The 9,022-nt window shown below is 37.3% G+C and overlaps 1 long non-coding RNA gene across 1 annotated transcript; it reads right to left on the bottom strand.

The window, feature by feature from the left end:
• Window positions 1–7,651: 7,651 nt before the first annotated feature.
• LOC148359352 (uncharacterized) lies at window positions 7,652–8,961 on the bottom strand. The gene is made up of 2 exons (XR_015851351.1): window positions 8,466–8,961; window positions 7,652–8,229 (listed from the first exon to the last, which is right to left on the bottom strand). It is a non-coding gene; the product is annotated as an uncharacterized LOC148359352 (long non-coding RNA).
• Window positions 8,962–9,022: the final 61 nt, after the last annotated feature.

Raw genomic sequence — 9,022 nt, 5'->3', positions numbered from 1 at the left:
AATTTGGTTGTATTAAGACCATTCGTTCAACTGCAATTCTGCGTTCTGTAATTTTATTTGTGGACTTATACTTTATTTATGCTTCATAACAGTCCTATATATCATATGTTACTGATGTCTAATAAGTAAATAAATCATTCTACTTTGTGGGTTTTGACAATCGAAATACCCACCGCCACCAGCCCACACCCACAAGGGATTACTGGATATTACTGGAGGCATGTTTAAATAATAGTTCATATATTTTTGCTTATTATTCAAATCGGTATTATTATTCAATGTCTGAAAAACGAAGGAACGTCAAAAAACACAGAAACTCACACAATAAAGATCTGCAGTCTCAGTTCATGTTCGAGTTACATCCTCACGATGAAATTCAGAAGGGAAAATGAGCAGCAGATCATCAGATGTTAAGGGTTTAGTTTAGGCAGACCCCACATTGGGAAATAAGCAGCAGGGGAGCCATCCAACCGGGATTGATGGGGACGGAAGAAAAAAAAATTGTAAAAAATGAAAATCTGTGTTTGCACATCCCACCAGTTGTGCTTCTTCAACTGATGCCCAGAAACGCTTGACAGCTCGACCGAGTGAGAACAGCAAGTGGAGGGAAAACAGACGCAAAAAGTGTCAACGTTCGTCCTTGCCAGGAGAACAAACAGGAAAAGGACGTTACGTCCCGACCTTTGGATATTCCTTTAGAAAAGAAAATGTTTGAATTCTGTTCGAAACTGTTTTCCTGAAATCACATCTTGTCAATTATGCTGCTAGTCATAAAGAACAATTCTGGATACAAGAAAAAAGACTCCAGATTTTGTTTTCCCATCTTTGGCTTTTGTCTGTTGTAAAGTATCTCTGTCTGTTTTCTTCTGAAATGATAAAAGAATCATCAAAATAATAAAAAGTCTAATAGCAGATGTATCTAGCATATAATACAAGTTAACACGTTTTAATTAGCGTTTTTCCCTTCAGAACAAAAATGTAAATAATTTTAAAATATTAAGATAAAAATATTCAAATTGAGGAAGATTTACTAAAGGGGAACACATTTTTGCATTGTAAGGAGAAGATTTAATTATCATAACAATTTATGTGTTGAAATCTTTTTATTATATATTTTAAGTCCCTACTACTTTTAGCTACTAAATTACTTGTAATATCTCTAACTTAAAAAGGTGGCAAACCACTGAGACAATGCTCAAAGAAAACAAATAGTTTAATTCTTCAAGGAAATGTCTTTTTAACCTTGAATGTAGTATATCCAAAAAAATTAATTGTTAGCGGTATATGATGACCAGTTTTTGGGCCAATGTTTGTGTTTTGAAAATGAAAAATGGGTTGCAATTTTACAACAAGCCAGAGATTTTTATAGACTAGAAACAAATTGTCTTTATCGTCATCCATATCAACGTTGTGAAACATTGTATGCAAAGAGATTAGACGTGGCACTCCAGGGTAAATATGTAATAAAGACTAGAGAAGAAAAAGGTAGAAAACTATCAGGACAAATGTCAGAAACGAATATACACAACATAGTGTTTAGAGACTGGCCTAAGTAAGTCACAAGGTATTTATATTTACATCCATCCATCCAATATCTGCACCGCTTATCCTCAGTAGGGTCGCGTGGGTGCAGGAGCCCATCCCAGCAATCTACTGGCAGTGGTCAGGGGACACCCTGAACTGGTTGCCAGCCAGTCGCAGGGCACACAGAGACAGACAACCCACTCGCTCATTAACACCTAGGGACAATTTGGACCGGCCAATTAACCTGACATGCATGTTTTTGGAATGTGGAAGGAAGCTGGAGCTCATGGAGGAAACAAACGCAAGTACGAGGAGAACATAGAAACTCCACACAGGAAGGTTTGATCCCATGACCTCAGAACTGCGCCGCCGACACACTAACCACTGTGCTGCCGGGCTGCCTGTTATATCCACAGTTTCATGCAAAAGCATTTAGCAGAAAAAATGAGAAACAAAAAAAGTCTCAAAATAATGTTTTTTACTGTTTTAATGGCCCTGGGGAAGAAGCTGTCTATGAGCCAGTTAGTCCTTATGAGGGACTGTAGCGCCTACCAGAGGACGACAGGTCAAAAAAGTGGTTGGGAAGTGTTTTTGATATTGTTAATGGCTCTTCATTTTCCTTATGTTGAGGTTTTTGAGTTTTTTCCTTGCCCTCATGTAGGTTTTAGATCAGGGGATGGTGTGATAATAGTCTGTAATAATAGTCTGTGGTTTGCAATAACCTGTGCAGCCCTTTGAGACTATTTGTGATCAAGGGCTATACAAATAAAAATGACTTGACTTGACTTGACTTGACTCTGCTACGTTATCACAATCAGGCAGTGTCCTCTATACTGGGCAGAGAGTGGCCGATGATTTTTTTGGGCTGTTTTGATAACTGTATGTATGTTTTTCTGTACTCCCAGTGTACCAAACAGTGACGCTGAATCCCACAATGCTCTCCACTGTGGCTTTCTAGAATGACACCAGCAGCTTCTGTTCCAGGTTGTTCCTCCTGAGAAGGCTCAGGAAATGGAGTCATTGCTGGGCCTTCCCCACCGCAGCCCTGGTGTTAGCAGACCAGTAGAGGTCGTAGAAGATGTGCACATCTTTTAGAAGTAGATTTTCAAGAAATATTTGGAGTTTTTAGATGTTTTAAATAAGACATGGGGTTTTATCATGGCATTTTGAAACCTCGTTAACTTAAGTCGGAGGTTAAACCTTGAGTTTAAGTTCTGAACTTTTTTGTAGTTCAAGGTTAGATCTTTTGAATTATTTACTGAATAAGTCACAGCCCATACGTGAAAACCGTTTCCCAATGTTTAGTTATTTTTTTTTTAAATGACTGACCCTAATGGACTAAAACCATACTTCAAAATATTAAACCTGCCCTGAAACCTTAACCAAGCATTTAGACTTGGAAGTATGCTAAAGTCTCAACACACAGAAATGAAGATGGAGGTCACGGACGGACGGCTAGGAGAAAACAGAAGAAAGCAAGCCAAAGTGCCCGAAGGGCAATAGGCAAGCAGCGACATGGCTATCACGAGGCTAACTCTGAAGTTTGAGTTCAGGCATGTGAGCAAATTGCCGGAGGAGAACATCAATGACACGTGTGACACACACCAAAACAAAAGAAATGTTTAAATGTTTGAATTTTCAAATTAATTACAAGTTACAGATTTGTTTTCCGAGGCCATATCTAGGGATCCAATGATCAAAAAAGGCTTTAAGTTTTAAGTCTGTTTCAAGCCATGATATCTATTCAAATCACTGGAAAATGTTCAGCATTCAGGAGGTTAATTCCAAAACTTGGATAAAAAAACATACAATTCCAATAAACTATTTTTTTAAGATTTTCAAATTGTCCTCAAAAAATTAAACCGAGTCAAGTAATAGTCTCTACATGCTCACACATGACAAATGCCAACGCTAGCAATTAGCTAAAGTGCAGACGCCCACTATTAGTACTATTAAGGGCACGTTAACAAAATGCTGTACAAATCCTAAATGTGTCACTCTGTGTTTGTACACGATCAAGGACCTTCAAATCTGTTTTCCAGCTGATCCCTATTTCTTAGCGGTTCATCAAAGCATGATCTAGATTCTGATGTTTTTTAACCACCCACAGATAAGTAAAAACATTTACAGGCATGAAACATGCTCTTAAATCCTAGCAAATATGACAGGAACAGTCCAACTTTTCAGCTAAATGAGTAAAAAAGTTGTAGATCCCATTCTTGGCATTAAGTTACACCTAGATTACCATTTAAAATCAAGGGCTCAAAACGGGAATTTTTGATTAATAAACAATACAGTTTTGATCAGCGATAGGCGAATACCAATACCAGGTTTTATATCAGAATAGATTCCAGACCTTTTTTGACATCATTGGTAAATGTGATAGTGGCTAGTAGCCGGTTGTGGTTGTTTTAAAATAAGAAATTGTTAATCTGGGATTCATAGGTCTTTGATTTAAATTATCTGTCAGTTTTTTAAGAGCAGAGCAGATTTTATACATCAGAAGTAATACTGGTGTCAGTTCCTGGTCGAAACTTAATAGTTTAATACCTGAGAAATTAGCAGTGCCATTCATCCCCTTCCAGTTTCAAGTGTTCTAAATAAACTTTTGACAATTGGGTAACAAAATGTATTTTACACTGTTTAAGGTTTCAAATCAAGGTTTCCAGACTGCATTGAGGGTTTAAAATAAGGTCTGTGCATTTTTAAAATAGTGTTGAGACTAAATGGAAACCTATTTTGAAACCGAACTTTAAAGATGTAAAGATTTAAAGCCTGTGTTACAGTTTTAAACTGCTTTCCTAAATTAGATGTATGGTTTAGATTCGGATTTGAAGTCACAGTTAGAAATTTAAATAACCTTTCCTAATTAAGCCCTCTAATTTGAAGGGACGCTGTGTATGATTTAGCGCCTCCTAGAGGTAAAAAATGATTTTTGTATATTTATCTTAAAAATTGGCAAAAATAAATCATGTGCATTTGTCACTTTGAGTATTAGTAGTTTGTATTCTTCCTTGCGTTTTGTAGCACTTGTTTTTGGTTGCACTACACAATACAGCGACACTTTGAGGTAAAACAACATACAGTGTTCTTTTAAAAATGCATCAGCCTTAAAACTTAAGTATTTAGATCAGGTTTCACTGTACACCTGCGCTCTAGGAAAATGTTTTTTCATCATGGGTAACAAGTTCAGTCAGAGTTAGGGTTTACAACCCTCATCATCATTTTCTGTTTCAAGTTGGATATTTCAATTAAAACATTAATCGAAAACGTGCCAGTTTGGATTTGAAATCTCAGGCTTTTTTACATATTTTGTGAATTTTAATGGGATACCCCAATGCGGAACGACAGAACTTAATACAAAATAGACAAAAGAGAAACACCTGAATCTACAATTGGCCCAAGGAAGCCGACAGGCCAAAACTAGGGAGGGAAACAATATAAAGGTGGACACGGTTTAAATTGACGAGACAGTGATAGGCATAAGGACATAAATGAAGCCAGAACTAAAAACGACCATAGCCCTAATGAGAACAACGGGACATAATAAACTGAAAAGCCAAAAAATAAGTGCCATGTCTGTGTAATAATCTCATAAATTAAAAAACAATATAAAACAATGACAAAAAAGCGAAGCATCCATCTCCAAATAACCTAAGAGGCATAAAAGTGCACCTGTAAGTGATTCTTATGCGTCGTATTCTGCTACTGCTGAACATCGAAATGTTGTTTTCTTTCTTGCCGCTGTTAAAAATGAAACCTTCAGATCACCGCCGCTAAGAGGATTATACAGTACATGGCAGGATCTTGAATTCACGCTTGGCAGAAAGCTCGTATAATCCTTCCATCATTCTATTCCCATCGCCAAAGACATCAAGTCGTGACTTAGAGATGTCAGTGATGTCAAGGGTAAAAGGGCATCAATCCTGCATGAAATATCCTATAACACCCATGTAGTCATGTGGCTGTACACTTGAACCAGCGTCGTTAGTCAAATATAACAATACATGACAAAAAAGTGTTTGGTTTAGGCACATTCTCAGCGCACAAGATAATCTAGCCAGCACACAAAAATGAGGGCTCAAAATTACTAATTAAGAAGCGACTCAAGTCAAAGTTACAGTGCATAAAGGTAAAAATACACGGGTTCCCCTGACATTGTGTCCTAAATGCGGTATTTAGAAGTTTGTCGGGGAACTGACTTCTTCGGCTCGGCTCACCTAAAGGAACCGGCTCTTTCGGGCCCTAAACGGCTCTTCGGGTTGTTTTTGCTTCTTTAATCCCAACATGGCCAAATATTATGTAAAATTATGCACAAAATGACTTAAAGGAAGGGGGTAAGAAAACAAAAAAGAAAAAAATACCAAAATGAAAAAGTATTGAAAAGCTGAGAAAAAAAAGAAACAAAAGGAAGAGAAAAAAGAAGGAAAAATTTAGAAAAAAAGCGAGAAAAAAAGAAAAGAAAGAAATGTAGGAAAAATTAAATAGAGAATAAAAAGAAAAAATAAACACAATAAGATTTTTTTAAAGGAATTTTTAAAAAAGTAGGAAAAAAAATACGGAAAAAATAAGAAAAAGTTTGTGTTGCATTCAAATAATTTCCAATTACATCAAGTGAATCTTGTTGCCAACATTGTACTTCCACTAAAAAATGTGATTAAGTACAATTCTGTATCTTACAACTGACTAAATAAGCCCCAAAAAATGTTAATATTGTGCGACAAAATATATCAGGAAATAAAAAGAAATGGATATCTTGTGTATTGTTGAGATGTGTACCAAATCAGAATCCTTGGTCTTACGATCAATTATCTGCCATGAGGCAAGATAATTGTGAGCCTGACTCTACATCTGCACATGCTCAGCACAGCAATACAGTACATCACATACTTATTGTATAAATATTATGCATACTATAATGTTCAATAATTTTATTTTTCCATGATGACAGTTTGGAATAGCCCCACCTACCTTCCCTGCCTACACGTCATTGCTTCTAGAATACTTGTATAAATATAGATATTTTTCCATCTGTATGATATATTCATATTGGAGTTTATCCAGACAAACTCTGAAACACCTTTTCAAGGTCCTCAACCTGCCTAAAAAGATATAATTCCTGTCATCTGGAATATTTGACAAATGGCATGTGCAACTACAACAACAAGTTATTTTGTGCCTTGGAGATTTAATATTTCAAACTCACGAAACCAGATTTACCCTCATGTGCAAATTCTGAGATTTCTTCTGTATGAGAAAGGAAGTACACTCAAAGAATATAAACATTTGACATATTCCTAATTTTATAAATCAATAATAACAGTGGAGGCACAGCCTTACCTGCCTCACCTGATTGCACGTCACTGGTCATGAGGCTCTGTAAACAAGCCTCAGCGAGAGAAATACTTGAATGCCCTCCACCTTCTCTAACATTAATTCAAAACTTGTATGGCATTATAAGTAAAGACCACAGTAAGGTAATTGTAAGTCAGCCAACATCCCACATTGCGTCATCAGTTTGATCAGTTTTGTGTAGGATTTGTTTCCACATTCTTGTGGGTTGATGCCAACTTCCATCCCTGAATGAGCTATGCAATTATCTTCATGCAAATGAGTCAAGTCGGTCGCATCATTAGATGTGTCACGACATAGGCGCAAGATCCATCTGGATGTCAGCGCGATTGCACGGCAAGGAGAAAGAAGCGCTATGTTTTTTCATGTCACGTTGGGTCCTACATGCTTCCTGCCTCAACACCAAGACACATGACTCATCACGTCTTTTGTGTCGCTGTATGTCCTTCCCAGCGTCCCACAAATCCCTTTGTCAGGCTTCTAACGCGACAAGTGAGGTTGCAGAGGTAATGATTTGGAATAGATTTAACATCAGGTAATTGTGTAGTTGTAATACTGTGCAGTCCTTTTTCACATTTTTGTGATTAAGGGCTATATAAATAAATGTGACTTGACCTGAATAGAATAGAATAGAATAGAATAGAGTAGAATAGAATAGAATAGAATAGAATAAAATAGCCTTTGTTGTCATTGAAATCAACGTGGGTATGCAACGAGATTAGACATGGCACTACAGGGTAAACATGTAATAAAGACATTAAAGAGGAAAAAAGGATAAAAGTCTCCCAGAATAAATGGGTAAATATATTTACTACGTAGTGCTTGGAGACTAGCCTAATTTATAATAATAGTGCAATGAAAAAAATAGTGCATCATAACCAGAGTTGGGACGCCCTACAAAGGAATGTGTTAGTGGAATGAAATACATTTTTGGGACAATGACTACTGTAACGTAGTACAGGTAAAATATTGTGACTCAACTGCAGTTACACTGCAACTTACAAAGGGCTGACCAAGAATGAGAACATTTTTTCATTGCTAACTGTCTTTGCACATCATGTAACAACAAATAAATGATCAATTACTGTACAGTAACACATATTGCCAGCAAATTTATAAATACCTTCAGTGTACACCTGATTACAGATACGGTGTCGCTGTCTCAAGCACAGAATATGAGGACACTAAATTTTCCGTCATGGACATACTCTATCAGACTTATATCTATAATCTAAGCTGTATTTACTACTATAAAAAAATATATACTGAAATAGGGGTCAGTTTATCTGAAGATATTTGGTTGTGTGTCTCCAGAGGCGAATCATAGGCAGCACATCGGAGGAGGGGCGTGGCCTACGGAAGAACAACAAACCAACTTAATTAGAGGAGCAAAGGTAAGCATATAATTTAAAATAGTCTTAGGCAGGATGTAAAAATTGGGAAATCATTGAGTGTTTTGAAACCAAAATGGATATGGAGTAGAAGTAAGATCGGGCTTTAAAAATCCAGGCTAACCCAAAACTGATCGTAACATAAGTGCAATGAAAAGTAGTGCAATTAAATTAGTAGCAACAAAAAAACACAAATACCTCACAAGATGTAAGGTGTATTTTCTGTTTTGCCTGCTTGATTAGAGGTCGTGATGGCCCAGGGAAAGATCTTTCTCTGAGCCTGTTTCTCCTGTAGCGCTTACCAGAGGATTACAGGTAAAAAAAAATGGTGGTGGGGTTTTGGGGTTTGTAAGGGTTATTGTTCTATCTTCGTTATTCATTATCCATTATCCGTTGTCGGTCAGTTCATAATACGCTACAAAGACTAGGAGCCGGGACACTTACTCTCGGCCAAAAGGCCAAGCTAAGGTCCTAGCCCTAAAGCCTTGCTGCGATCATTGCGAATGCACCGTTCCCGGAGGTACTGCAATACCGGGCCGATGCGTGAAGTGGACAGAGCAAGCTCTTATTCCATCTCCACCATAGGCTCCGATACTGCCACTGTGCAAAGCAAACTGTAATAAAATGGTGGTGGCCGGGGTGAGAAGAGTCCTTGATAATGTTGGCGGCTCTGCTGCGGTATCACTAGCCAGCAATGTCCTCCAGTGATTAGATGACATGCAGAGTGAAAAGACTAATTCATTTGTTGCCTTTGG

The sequence above is a fragment of the Urocampus carinirostris genome, chromosome 9 (assembly GCF_059441175.1).
Source record: "Urocampus carinirostris isolate Australia breed hairy pipefish chromosome 9, RoL_Ucar_1.0, whole genome shotgun sequence".
Lineage (NCBI taxonomy): Eukaryota > Metazoa > Chordata > Actinopteri > Syngnathiformes > Syngnathidae > Urocampus > Urocampus carinirostris.
This window is presented reverse-complemented; position numbering and strand designations above follow the sequence as displayed.